General features: G+C 36.6%; 1 pseudogene; it reads left to right on the top strand.

Moving 5' to 3' along the window:
* The first annotated feature begins 3,721 nt into the window (after positions 1-3,721).
* Positions 3,722-4,375, top strand: LOC103088210 (60S ribosomal protein L10a pseudogene; annotated as a pseudogene).
* Positions 4,376-14,704: the final 10,329 nt, after the last annotated feature.

Genomic DNA, 14,704 nt, shown 5'->3' with positions numbered 1-14,704 from the left:
TCAGGGTTCATCTATGATGCAGCATGTATCAGTACATTATTTCTTTTAATGGCAGAGTAATATTCCATTGTATGGATACACTATATCTTGTTTATTTATTCATCCATTGGTGGACATTTGGATTGTTTCCACCTTTTGGCTATTATAAATGTTCACCTTCATTTCTGAAAGACATCTTCCCTGTTTATAGAATAGTAGTTCGATAGTTTTTTCTTTCAGTACTTTATAGATGTTTTTCTGACGGCTTCTTGATTACATTTGCTCTGATGAGTAAATCTGCAGTTATTTTTATCTTCATCCTCTAAGTAATGTGACTTTTTTCTCTAGCTGCTTTTAAGATTTTCTCTTTATCACTGATTTTGAGTAATTTATTATAATCTGCCTCGGTGTAGTTTATATTTATATGCTTAGGGTTTGTTGAAGTTCTTGGATTTGTGGGTTTATAGTTTTCATCAAATCTGGAAATTTTTTAGCCAGTATTTCTTCAAATATTTTTTCTATCTCTCCCTTTTTTAGAAATTCCAGTTACAAATATACAAGGTCACTTGAAGTTGTTACACAACTTATTGATATTATTTCCTTCCTTCTTTCCTTCCTTCCCTCTCTTTCACTCTCTCTCTTTCTTTCAAGTATTTTTTCTGTGTTTACTGTTGGGTAATTTCTGTTGCTGTGTCTTCACGTTCACTGGTGATTTCTTCAGCAATGCCTCATCTGATGTTAATCTCATCCAATACAATTTTCATTTCAGATATTGCAGTTTTTAATCTCTAGAAGTTTGATTTGGTTTTTTTTAGTACCTTTAATGTCTCTACTTAACATGTTTAACATTTTCTCTAGCCTTTTGAATATATGAAATGCAGTTATAATAACTCTTTTAATGTTCTTATCTAATCTAACATCTATGTTAGTTCTGGGTTGGTTTTGGTTGATTGATTTTTCCTCATTTTGACACACATGTAAACTTTAAACATGCATATTTGGCTTAATAATGTCAATATTAATCAATATGTCTAACTCCCTTTCAAATAATAAAGGGACCATAGAACACTTTTAGTCATTCTCTTCCATTGCCCATGTGATTGTCATGTACTTTTTGTTCCACTTTGATTGTAAATTAGCAGTATTATTTTTGTTTTGTATAATCAATTCCTCTTCACTGTTACCCACATATTTACCAGTTTCTTTGTCCCTCATTGTTGTTTTGAATTTCTCTTAAAGTTTTGGGTTTGATTTTTCTTCTTTTTTGTAATATGTATTAAATAATTCTTTAAATGAGGATTTATTTGAAATATATTGTCAAAGTCTTTGTCTAATGATAATATCTCTACTATGTTCTCATTTAAAAATCATAATTTAGCTGATTATAGAATTCTGCCTTCACAGATACTTTTCCTTGATCTTTTGAATATATTATTCAATTTCTTCTGGCTTCTCTTTATGCTGTTGAGAAGTCTGTTTTCAGCTTAGTTATTTTTCCTTTGTGAATAACTTATGTTTCTTTCTGGCTACTCTGAAGATATTTCTGTTTATCTTTGGTGTTCTGTGGTTTCTTACACTCTGCTAATTGTGTCTTTAATTTCACTTATCCTGTTTGAGACTCATTGTGTCTTGAGTGCATCAATTCTGAAAAAATCTTGTCTACTGTATTTTTAAAGTTATTAAAAAATTGAGATATAATTCACATACCATGAAATTCACCCTTTTAAAATGTATATACAATTCAGTGATTTTTAGTATGTTCACAAAGTTGTGCAACCATCATCACTTTCTAGTTCCAGAACATTTTTATTGCCTGGAAATGAAACCCCATATCCATTAGCAATCACTCTCCATTCCTTTCTCTCTCCAGCCCTGGCATCTGGTAATTTACTTTTTGTCCCTGTGGACTTGTCTATATGCCTATTCTAGACATTCCTTATAATTGTAATCATATAATATGTGGCATTTTGTGTCTGGCTTCTTTCACTTTGCATAATGTTTTAAATGTTCATCCATGTTATAACATGTATCAGAACTTCATTCCTTTTTGTGGAAAAATAATATTCCCATGTATGGATATAACACATTTTGTTCATTCATCAGTTGATGGCATTTGAGTTGTTTCCACTTTTTGGCTATAGTGAATAATACTGCTATGGATATCCATGTACAAGTTTTTGTGCAGACATATGGTAACTATGTTTAACTTTCTGAAGAATTGCCCAACTGTTTTCCAAAGTGGTTGCACTATTTCAGTAGCCATAATCTCTTGAATATTGCCTTTCTCCTATTCTACCCTCTCCCTTCTTATGGAACTCTCATCAGAGATATGTTGGAGTTTTTTATTTTATATTCCATGTCTCTTTACATTTTCCCAGTTTTTAGCTTTTTGTGCTCCATTCCTCAGATCTGTCTTCCAGTTCATTAATTCTTTTATTCAACTGGTTTAATCTTTCATTCAACCCATTTCTTGAGTTTTCACTTTAAAGAGTTTAATTTTTTATTTCTGAAAGTACTAACATTAAAAAAAATAGTTGTATAGTTTTATTTTCCTCCTTAATCAATTTATTCTTTTTCATAGTACCTTCTTTTTGATGGCTTTATTCCTTTTTCCATATTCTCTTTCATAATGTTGTTTTATTTCAAGTTCTTGGTTGTGGACTCTTGCTCAATGTGGATTGTTTTCTCACATATTTTGTTGTGAGATTACCTTTATTGAGGCTTTTCTTGCTTTTGTTTCTACAGTTGCTTCAGAGAGATCACCAATCATAGCTCAGTCATTGTGTTAACTTCTCAATTTGAGGCTTCCTAAATCATGCATATTATATTCATTTTATCCCCAAGTTTATGAGAGGCACAGGCCTGAAATTTTGAATTTAGGGGGAAGGGTTTTTCCTCCAACTTAAAGCTGAAAAGAGATAGACAAGCTCCTTTCTCACCTTGTCCTGGTAAACATATTTCTTTTCTAGTTCATCTCTTACCAGAAAGAGCTGCTATTTGAGGGTCTTGGCTTTATCTAAGGATTCTTAGCTCCTCATGCACACCCAAATCCTGATTTATTTTTTCCTGCATGAATATTAAATATTTTTAATATTAAAATTAAAAATTACATGAATATTGGTCCCAGTAACCCTTTAGGTTACTGGGACCAAGTTTTCTCCAAGGCAATTAAAGCTCCACCCTACCTTACCTCTTCATTTTGGGCACCTAGGATGGATGGAGTTTTTCCTCCCTCCCCTCCTTCCTTCTCAGTCATTTGAGTAATTTTCCTAATGTGGATTTGCATTCTTATCTAGGGCTTCTAGATAATTTTAAAATTTTTGTTTATTTTAAAACAAAATAAAATAATGTTTATTTTATTTTTTCTAGCATTTCTATGTCTTTGTACTGGATGGTTAATTTTGGATATCTTAGATCATTATATTATCAGAAGTCTCAGTTTCCTCACCATTAATGTGGGAAAGTAATTTATTTACTTAAGAGCATTTTTAGAATTAAATGAGATAATATATATAAAGTGCTAAGGTTAGTGCCTGATATGTAAGTGCTCAATAAATATTAGTTATTACAATTTTTAATTAATACTGATTGAGAAGCCCTATATAAGAATGCAAATCCACATAAGGAAAATTACTCAAATGAATTTAAAAATGAATATTTTGGCTTCCTCTTAGGATGTAATGTTGTTTCATTTAAAAGTTTGCTCCCTCCCTATTCTCCAGTTATTGTGGCACAAGGCACTATGAACTGCAAAGTCTCCCGAGACACCCTCTACGGAGGCAGCGCGGGAAGTCCTGCATGGTAACCAGCGCAAGCGCCAGAAGTTTTTGGAGACGGTGGAGCTTCAGATCAGCCTGAAGAGCTATGACCCTCAGAAGGACAAACACTTCTCGGGCACTGTCAGACTTAAGTCCACTCCCCTCCCCAAGTTCTCCATATGGGTTCTGGGGGACCAGTAGCCTTGTGATGAGGCCAAGGCTGTGGATATCCACCACATGGACACAGAGGCTCTGAAGAAACTCAACAAGAATAAGAAACTGGTCAAGAAGCTGTCCAAGAAGTATGATGCCTTTTTGGCTTCAGAATTTTGGATCAAGCAGATCCCATGAATCTGGGCCCAGATCTGAATAAAGCTGGCAAGTTCCCTTCCTTGCTGACCCACAATGAGAACATGGTGGCCAAAGTTGATGAAGTGAAGTCCACGATCAAGTTCCAGATGAAGAAGATGCTGTGTCTGGCAGTGGCTGTTGGCCATGTGAAGACGACAGATGATGAGCTTGTGTACAACATCCACTTAGCTGTCAACTTCCTGGTGTCATTGCTCAAGAAAAATTGGCAGAATGGCGGGACTTTGTACATTAAGAGCGCCATGGGCAAGCCCCAGCGCCTGTACTAAGGCACAGCTTAATAAACCATACTCCCACCATTAAAATGTGAACATACAAAACTTATTGCTTGAATATATATGATTTTGTATTATATATCCTTGAGTGTCTCACCTCATTTTTATCCTACTCTACTTAGCATGTGGGTGGTCAGGGAACAGTCTTTATTGATATTTGATGCCTGATTCAATTGGTATGTGTAGTTTTTTCATTTTACAGATGCATTTCAATTCATCATAAGTTGGCTTATATTATAAACATGTTTATAGTTTCTGTATTAAAATATTTACATTAAGCTGACATAAAATTAGATAATTTGAAATTCATTTTATTGAGAAAAAATTAATCTCTCAGTCTTGTTCTAAAATATTTATTTTCCACAAAATATGCACTTTGAAAAACATTGCATAGGTTATTAACAGGCTATCTGGTTTATTTCCACTTAGGAATATAATTCATTGAAAAGAAAGGCATATCTGATTAAAATGCTGTGTGGAAGTGACCTTTTCCATGTTCTTAAAAGAGAGGAATGATGGAAGAAAAAAATAATAATGTTTTTAATCTGAGTCTTTATGAGATCTTGAAATGGATGCTATTCTTTCTATTTCCTCTCTGTAACAGATATTGTGTTTCTGATTCTGTGTGTGTGTGTGTGTGTGTGGTCTCACTTTTGTTAATGTGTCTTCATTTCTCAGTGAAATGAAAGCTGACCTAGAACCGTGGTCACTCCTGTGTCAAAGTTGTAACAACTGTGGTCACTGAGCAATTACCATGGCAATCTGACTGGTCCTGAAGGGATAGTTGTGTTAGAACAAGATCTAAAATAATCTGTGGAAGGGAATGAACTGACGATTCAAACTGCAGTGTAATTTGATCTTGTGTCTGTATTTAACCAAAAGAACCAAATTTGTAAACAGATACTTTACTCTGCAGAAGGATAAAAATCCTAGAAAACATTTAAATGCTCTTTGTTTCACTCAGTTGCTTTTTCTTGACAATTTTATTTTAATACTGAAATATTGATAGAGCCCGAAGAAAGACATAGAGGATTGTATGGTGTCTATGTCCAAGTAAAACGCTTTTCTTTTGGAACCATTAAACTTTTTTGAACTGGTATACAAATAAAAAATGTTATTTTTTTCTTTTTTTAAACATGAGATCCTAAAATATTTAGGAGGTGCTTACCTGATACAGATTATTAAAATACAGAAGAAAAATTGAAAGAGTGACAAAGTATGCAGCAGTAGGACGTGTGTTTTCATTCTTTTTTTTCCAGAGGGGTAATAGATTTGTACTGATCCATTTACCTTCTCTCATTTGCTCACATCTATTGTTCAGCTGTGAGATTTTTGGCTGGAGTAAGTACACAGCTGGAAGCCAATGAATATCCTGCCTTTTCCCAAACTGTTCTTTGTTTGTTGCTTTATCCTCGTTCTTTCACTTATTCAGTATCTACTGAGCACCTGTTCTATACCAGGCACTGTGGTAGGTGGTAGAGGGTCCTTATTGAACAAGACAATCAGGGCTCCCTTGATGAGTGTCTAGTCCTGGACAGGTTTTCCCCTTTTGTGCTCTCTTTTCTTTCATTCATGCATTTTCCTGTCCTTTTCTTTCTCGACCATTTCTTTTTCTTACTTTTATTCTTTCCCTCATTTTCTTACTTCTCTCCCATTCTTTCTTTGGAAATTGTTAAAGGGCTTCCCTTTCTATTTCAGACTTGTCTAGGATCAATAGATGAGACTTCTTTCTTTGCACTGCACTCTTTTCCCATGGGAATTCAGGGATATTCATAACTTTTGGCCTGACTTAGCTGTGTCAGTACCTCCTCTGAGGAAAATTGGTTGCCAGCTGATGAGGGTATCATTTCCTCTACTGCCATGGAATCATACTCCTCTGCCTTTCATCAAGCTGCCAAACTTTGTGAAGAGTGAATCCTTTGGGGAAAGACATCTTCCTGTCTCTGTCTACAAGCAATTATTAATTTTTGTTAAAACCATTTTTTAAAAATTGGTTTTTATAGCCACATACCTAAATTTATCTCCAATTTGGTTCCATAGGTCACAGAATAGTTTTACCTTACTGGCTGAGTATTTTCATTTCTGCTGAGCTTCCCACAGTGAATATCAGAGAGCGTTTTCCAGCAGTATTTTTGTTAAGGGGTGGGGTGGATAAAGCCCTAATATAAATTCCGATATGGCCTTTGTCCTATTGCTTCCTGACACAATGTAGTAAGAAATCAATGCAGTTAGAGTCACAAATGACAGTAGATAAGGATAAGCAAGCTGGGTTCATCTGAAAGCACAAATGAATCAGAATTATAGGATTTATTTTAGCCCTGGAAGAGTTTATTTTATCCACTTCTGCCTCTTTAAAGTTGAAGAGCAGAGATGTCAAGTGACTTGCTAGAGATCACACAGCAAGTTAATAATAGAGCTGGAGCTAGAACTCAGGTCTCAATTCCCAGTTTTCCTTTTACCTGGCAGGATATAGGAAGTAGGGTATGGGGAAAATTATCTTTTGGGGGAGAGGGAGATTTATTGTTTGTTGGAGGAGGATTTGTCAAATCCACAGGTTTCAGACTTTTGTACTCTTCATCTGAGAATCAAAGAATCTAGTTTCATATGATCCTTGTGTAACTAGCTAAGATGTGGAAAAGAGCTGGTATAAAAATTAAGTGCTGTCCACTGAATATCCAGTCTGTGTCTGTTAACTTCTATATCCATGGGTGGGGTTCATTTTTATGTCTTGGTTATTGATGTTGCTTATCGTGTAGGAGAAATGTGATTTTCCCCCAACCGCAAGTGCTGCAGTTGTAGGTGAAGTTGGGGAAATGAATATGTTTTTGGTGAGTTGTTTTGATGGAGAAGTTTGAACCTGAATAAGGAGTCAGAACCCCAAGTTCATCCACTTACTTTATTATTTGAGGTGGTTTAGTAGAGTTTAATCTCAGTTCTGAGGAAGTCATTTGGACTCTGGCTTTCCACTCTCTGAACAACTAAGAATCATTTCTTCCCTGCTCCATTGGTGTGGATATTCATTTTTATTGCTGTGGTAGCCAGGCTCCAAGATGGTCCCCAATGATCCTTTACCTCCTGGCAGTCATGGTCTTGTATAGTCCCCTCCCATGTTGCGTCAGAGTTTGTCTGTGTGACCATCAGAATACGGCAGACATAATGTTATATCACTTTTGAGGCTACCTCATAGAAGACGTTGTGGCTTCTGCCCTGTACTTCTTGTATCCCTCACTCTGGGGAAGCCAGCTGCTAGTTATGAGGATGCTAGGACAGCCCTATAAGAGGTCCATGTGGCATGGAACCGAGGCTTTCTATCAAAAACCAGTGAGGAACTGGTTGAGGTCTTCCGCCAATCCGCATGTGAGTGAGCCGTCTTGGAAGGATGTTTCAGCTCTGGTCAACCCTTCAGATGTAGCACCAGCTGATTGCTTGACTGCAACCTAACAAGAGACCCTGAACCAGAAGCACCCACCTGAGCCACACTCAGATTCCTGATTCCAGAAACCATGTGGGATAATAAATGCTTGTTTTTTAAGCTGCTAAATTTGGGGGATAGTTTGTTACACAGCAATAGATAACTAATATAATTTACAAGACAGAAGTTGAACATTCTCAGTTTAAAGGCAATCATAATAACAATAGATGTAGATATTTTTATTATGAGATGAGATGTTTTTATTTGACTTAGAAACAAAAACTATATGAATACTTGGCCTATCTTCAGTATTTTCATTTTAAACAGGAAACTGAAGAACAGAAAAATTAAATGATGTAGTTATTGGAGGGAGTGGTGGTAGCTAAGAATTGAAACACACTTTTCTTTTTTCACTTCTCTTTAAAATATGGCTCTATTAAAATACTAAGTAAAGACTAAGTCCAAAATGACACCAACAAATTCAAAAGAAGAGGTATGTTTGAGGAAACTTCCATTTAAGGAGGAGTTTACTGAGCGCTATTGTGTTTCCTTGTTTTTGTTTTGTTTTGAATTGAAATATAGTTGATTTACAGTGTTTCATGTGTACAGCAAAGCGATTCAGTTGTACACATGTATATATTCTTCAGATTCTTTTCCATTATAGGTTATTACAAGATATTAAATATAGTTCCCTGTGGTATACAGTAGGTCCTTTTATCTTTTTTTTATATTTTATATATAGTAGTGTGTATATGTTAAGCCTAACCTCCTAATTTATCCCCAAGTCCCATTCTTGATGGTTTGTTTCCTGCAATCACTCCCGGGGACAAATACAATAACCTTCACTCACTTAGGGAAGCCGCAAAGAATTTTCAAACTTGGAGATTGGGCCTCTCACTGTTGTGGCCTCTCCCGTTTGCGGAGCACAGGCTCAAGACGCGCAGGCTCAGCGGCCATGGCTCACGGGCCCAGCCGCTCCGCGGCCTGTGGGATCCTCCCGGACCGGGGCACGAACCCATGTCCCCTGCATCGGCAGGCAGACTCTCAACCACTACGCCACCAGGGAAGCCCTTATCTATTTAATATATAGTAGTGTGTTTCTGTCAATCCTTAATTCCTAAGTTATCCCTCCCCACCTTCCCCTTTGGTAACCATAAGTTTGTTTTCTATGTCTGAGCCTATTTCTGTTTTGCAAATAAGTTCATTTGTATCATTAAAAAATATATATATTTATTTATTATTTATTTATTTTGGTGTGCTGGGTCTTAGTTGTGGCACACGGGATCTTTAGTTAGGGCATGCGGACTTCTCAGTTGTGGCATGTGGACTCTTAGTTGCAGCATGCAGGCTTCTTAGTTGTGGCATGCATGTGGGATCTCGTTCTCCAACCAGAGATCGAACCTGGGCCCCCTGCATTGGGAGCGTGTAGTCTTACCCACTGAACCACGAGGGAAGTTCCTCATCTGTATCATTTTTAAGATTCCACATACATGTAATATCATATGATATTTGTCTTTCTCTGTCTGACTTACTTCACTTAGTATGATAATCTCTCTGTTCATCCATGTTGCTGCAATGAATAATGCCATTGTTTTTATGGCTGAGTAGTATTCCATTGTGTGTATATGTGTGTGTGTGTATATATATATATATATATATATATATTCTACATCTTCTTTATCCATTCATCTATCAATGGACATTTAGGTTGGAAAGCTATCGTTTTAATATTAAATCATTTCAAGTGATCTGAGTCATTTTATCTTTACACACAGGTTAATTATGCCATCTTCAATTAATCAACTTGGAGAGGGTTTCAATGGATCATTTAACTCAGGCCTAAATATGAATATTTTTGATCAATTCAGCAAATGTTTGTTAAGAACACCACTGCTGGCCAGAGAATACATAGATAAACAAGATATCTCTGCCCATGAATGGTTTATAGGTTAGTGGCGGGGCAAGTAATTTCAGTAGTGCGGGAAGAGTTCTGATACAGGTATTCACAGAAAACATGCAGAGTATAGAGGAGGAGTACCTAAGTCAGCGTGGGATGACAAATGACTTTCTCTAAGTTGCACAGCTGCTTTGTAGCATTTTGAATCCATCTTGGCTGTCTTCTAGACACAAGGGGTAATAACAAGACTGTATGCTGCCTGCCTATTAACTTTCATGTATTGGTACGGACTCTGTTTTTCTACAGAGACCCTTTCCACCACATTTATTCACTGAGATATTATTCAAACCTCTTTTTAAGAAGAACTTCCAAAAAAATAAATAAAAAGAACTTCCTTTTCTATGTCTGAGCCTATTTCTGTTTTGCAAATAAGTTCATTTGTATCATTAAAAAATATATATATTTATTTATTATTTATTTATTTTGGTGTGCTGGGTCTTAGTTGTGGCACACGGGATCTTTAGTTAGGGCATGCGGACTTCTCAGTTGTGGCATGTGGACTCTTAGTTGCAGCATGCAGGCTTCTTAGTTGTGGCATGCATGTGGGATCTCGTTCTCCAACCAGAGATCGAACCTGGGCCCCCTGCATTGGGAGCGTGTAGTCTTACCCACTGAACCACGAGGGAAGTTCCTCATCTGTATCATTTTTAAGATTCCACATACATGTAATATCATATGATATTTGTCTTTCTCTGTCTGACTTACTTCACTTAGTATGATAATCTCTCTGTTCATCCATGTTGCTGCAATGAATAATGCCATTGTTTTTATGGCTGAGTAGTATTCCATTGTGTGTATATGTGTGTGTGTGTATATATATATATATATATATATATATTCTACATCTTCTTTATCCATTCATCTATCAATGGACATTTAGGTTGGAAAGCTATCGTTTTAATATTAAATCATTTCAAGTGATCTGAGTCATTTTATCTTTACACACAGGTTAATTATGCCATCTTCAATTAATCAACTTGGAGAGGGTTTCAATGGATCATTTAACTCAGGCCTAAATATGAATATTTTTGATCAATTCAGCAAATGTTTGTTAAGAACACCACTGCTGGCCAGAGAATACATAGATAAACAAGATATCTCTGCCCATGAATGGTTTATAGGTTAGTGGCGGGGCAAGTAATTTCAGTAGTGCGGGAAGAGTTCTGATACAGGTATTCACAGAAAACATGCAGAGTATAGAGGAGGAGTACCTAAGTCAGCGTGGGATGACAAATGACTTTCTCTAAGTTGCACAGCTGCTTTGTAGCATTTTGAATCCATCTTGGCTGTCTTCTAGACACAAGGGGTAATAACAAGACTGTATGCTGCCTGCCTATTAACTTTCATGTATTGGTACGGACTCTGTTTTTCTACAGAGACCCTTTCCACCACATTTATTCACTGAGATATTATTCAAACCTCTTTTTAAGAAGAACTTCCAAAAAAATAAATAAAAAGAACTTCCTTTTGGGCTTCCCTAGTGGCGCAGTGGTTGAGAATCTGCCTGCCAATGCAGGGGACACGGGTTCGAGCCCTGGTCTGGGAAGATCCCACATGCCGCAGAGCAACTGGGCCCGTGAGCCACAACTACTGAGCCTGCGTGTCTGGAGCCTGTGCTCCGCAACAAGAGAGGCCGCGACAGTGAGAGGCCCGTGCACCGCGGTGAAGAGTGGCCCCCGCTCGCCTCGACTAGAGAAAGCCCTCGCACAGAAATGAAGACCCAACACAGCCAAAACTAAAATTAATTAATTAATTAATTTTAAAAAAAAAGAACTTCCTTTTTCTTTCAACCAGGTTAAATGGAATGAAACAGAGACACTAAGAAAAAGAAACAGTAAAATGCAAAACAAAACCCAGGAGGTATAGAAGTGTTGGAAACATGAATTAGGAGACTGAACTACATAATGTAAAACTGTAAGAATAAAACATTTAGTGTGTGGGACTCTGAAAAAATTCATTAAACAAATCTCCTCAGTGATTTGTCACAATTATTTTAGCTACTGGTCAGTAAGGAATTTGTGGCAAAGTGCCGATTGGACTGGAAGGAAAGATTGCACCTGTGGATCAATTTGGTAGAATCTGGAACTTAATTCTTTTAGTTTGAACAAGCAAGTTTCAGACATTGTAGAGCCAAGGGAACTTCCAACAGTCTTTCATGAATGAAGCAGTATGAATGAACAGACCTTTCATGACTTCATTTTGAACTCTGCCTGCAGACCAGAGGTCAGCAGTCCCTTGGATCCCAGGAGGCTGCACAATGCCTGGAGGTCCTGGTGGTGCTGGTAACTGGTGCTGTGGAACAGGTGGGGGTAAAAGAGAAAAGGAAGAGGGGCAAAAGACAAAAAGAAAGCGACTGGAAGAAGTGAAGAAGGCGAGAAAGAAAAGAGAAGGAAAAGGAAGAATTAATTACTATGGTTTGTTGAGCACTGCTAGCCACTGTGCTAAGTGCTTTGCAAACTTTCTTCCAGTCCTTACAACAGCTCTATGAAGTTAGTGTTGGTAATACCTCTGTTTTACTGATTAGGGTACTGAGGCGCAGGTGAGGTCATTTGCCAAAAGTCATACAGTTGGTAAGTAGCAGAGCTGTGATTTGAACTCAGGACTATCTGACTCCCAAATCTAGCACTTCTAACCATGATGCCATGAAGGAAATACATTCTCCTACTGCAGTGTGAAAGAGGGCCACTACAGACAACCGCCCGGGCTGTTCTCTGGCTGGCCCTTGGGGTTTTCTTTTTTGTTTTTGTTTTTGTAGACAAGTCTTTAACAGAACGAAGATCCCTTAATTGGATTTGCCTGTTATCCAATATTGCACACCACATCCCATGCTGTGCTTCAGTTCCCTACATGAATCAGTTAGAACCTTTCCATTTAGTCTAATGAACCCTAATTCAGACAAAGGTAACTGTCACCTTTTGTTTCATCCTGTGCTTTTATTTTTCAAGTACCAGAGCCGACCTCTGAACTCAATCTGCACTTGCCTATTGATGCATAAATATCTATAATATCACAGTAAATTAAATTCTGTTTTAAAGGGTTTCTATTTAACAATCTGTCAGGACTTTCACAGCGTTTGATTTCTGGTCGCCTCTGTCCAGTGACAGGTTTATCTCAATATGGCTTGATTAATGAAACCTTTTATTTGGTGTAAGCAAACCATAATCTCTTAATGCTTGCTTAGGCAACATTGGGGTCTGGTGGCAGGGACTCTCAAAACTTCTGGCATCTTTAGCTCCCCCAGAACACTGGGTGAGATTAACGGGTGGGAGACCCATGCCCTCCTAATGGGAATCATGGTAATGTTAGTGTCAGCTGAATGATATAGTACTCTGTCTCAGAGGCTTGGCCAAACTCCCTTTTAACCTCTGGGGTTTAAGAAATGCTTTTGACTTCATGTCAACAGATCTGCCTTTCTCTCCTTTGCTACCTTGTCCTTGCATGCCAGTCATCGGGGGGCGTGGCTAACATCTCCCTTGGGAGCTGAGAAATTGCAACGTGCCTTGTAGCTGAGAAGTGGGATGAAGTCTAAAATAAAAGAATGTATTGAAAAAGAGTGTCTTAATGATGAAGCCAAGGGGCCAGGCACTAATAGCTCTTAAGAAACAGAAATGACTTTATGATGAATATTCCACAAGCAACCTTTTCAGAAAAGAAGAGTGCAACTGAATTATGTTTTGTTCCTAACAAGTACTTACCTCGGAGAGGAGTTGCCATTACTGCTGGATTATCTTCTTTGTGTCCTACATGCTTCCAAAACACTGGAAAAAGAATGTCTTGGATTTCACGTAGACTCAACGTTGTCACTGTTTTACTTTGCTATTAAATATTTACTAACGTTAAAAGTGAGACATTGAAAATAAAATCAGAAATTTGTTTGTGCTGCAGAAATTCTTTTCTCTGCAGTTGTCCTATCTAGTATTTTCTGCACTGGTAAAATGATAGGCTTCTGCCATATATTGTAGTGTTCTTTATTTGTACCCCTGTCCACCTCTAATGCTCAAACATCTCATACTTTTTTTCTTTCTTTTTTCAGTTTGTGGTCATTGTGGTTTTAAGCACAATAAAATCCACCTGGAGAGTTTGCTATTGTTTCTAAACTCCCTGAAGTAGGAAGGAGAACAAGGTAATATTAATAAATATGATTCAAGAGCCTAATAAATAATCAAATAAAGTCAGAAAAAAGAAACAAGTGAATCTGTTATTTAAAAAGAGCATTATGATAGTTAACATTCTTTGTTAAGACTTGAATGTTCAAAGGGAAAATAACCTCTGAAAACAGCAGAAAAAAGTATTTCGTTTATCTAATGACCATACCAGCTTGATTGTTAATTTGATTACTTGAGTTTGCAATTTGTTATTAAATTTATATGCTTATATAGACTTTAAAATACAAGAGTTTTCTTTCTGGAGTTTTAGCAGTGAAAAGGAAATATTATAGGAATTATTTCTTTTAAAGGGGTAACATCAGATTTTTATTATCAGTTTAGCTTTAATTGGATTAATTGTAATCATACTGAAAAAAATAAAGTATAATTTAACTGTACTTTCAAAATTAGATATATGGTTTAAGAATATCCATTCAATAAAATAAGGAAGTAGAGAACCTAGTTTAATTTAAAGTGATGCTGCAAGTCAAATAATTTTCAATGACATAATTAATAATAAGGATCTTGTGTTCTGTTTGAAAAATATAGAACATTTTTGTTCATTAAAAGTGTTCTTTTCCAAGAAAATACAGAAATCCCTTAATGAGATACTGAGTGGAGGATTATTACAATTCTCCAACATGTTTCTAGTTTTTAGTTTATTTCACATCATGCTTTTTAACCTTCAACAACAAATATTGTTGTACCATGAAGACAGCAAATCCAAACAATTACATATGTAGTCCAAAGACATACACAAGAAAATCAATATTTGACATCTTTGCAACTCCCTCTTTGCAGTAGTGTTC

Source organism: Lipotes vexillifer, unplaced genomic scaffold (genome assembly GCF_000442215.2).
Source record: "Lipotes vexillifer unplaced genomic scaffold, Lipotes_vexillifer_v1.1 scaffold47, whole genome shotgun sequence".
Classification (NCBI taxonomy): Eukaryota; Metazoa; Chordata; class Mammalia; order Artiodactyla; family Lipotidae; genus Lipotes; species Lipotes vexillifer.
This window is presented reverse-complemented; position numbering and strand designations above follow the sequence as displayed.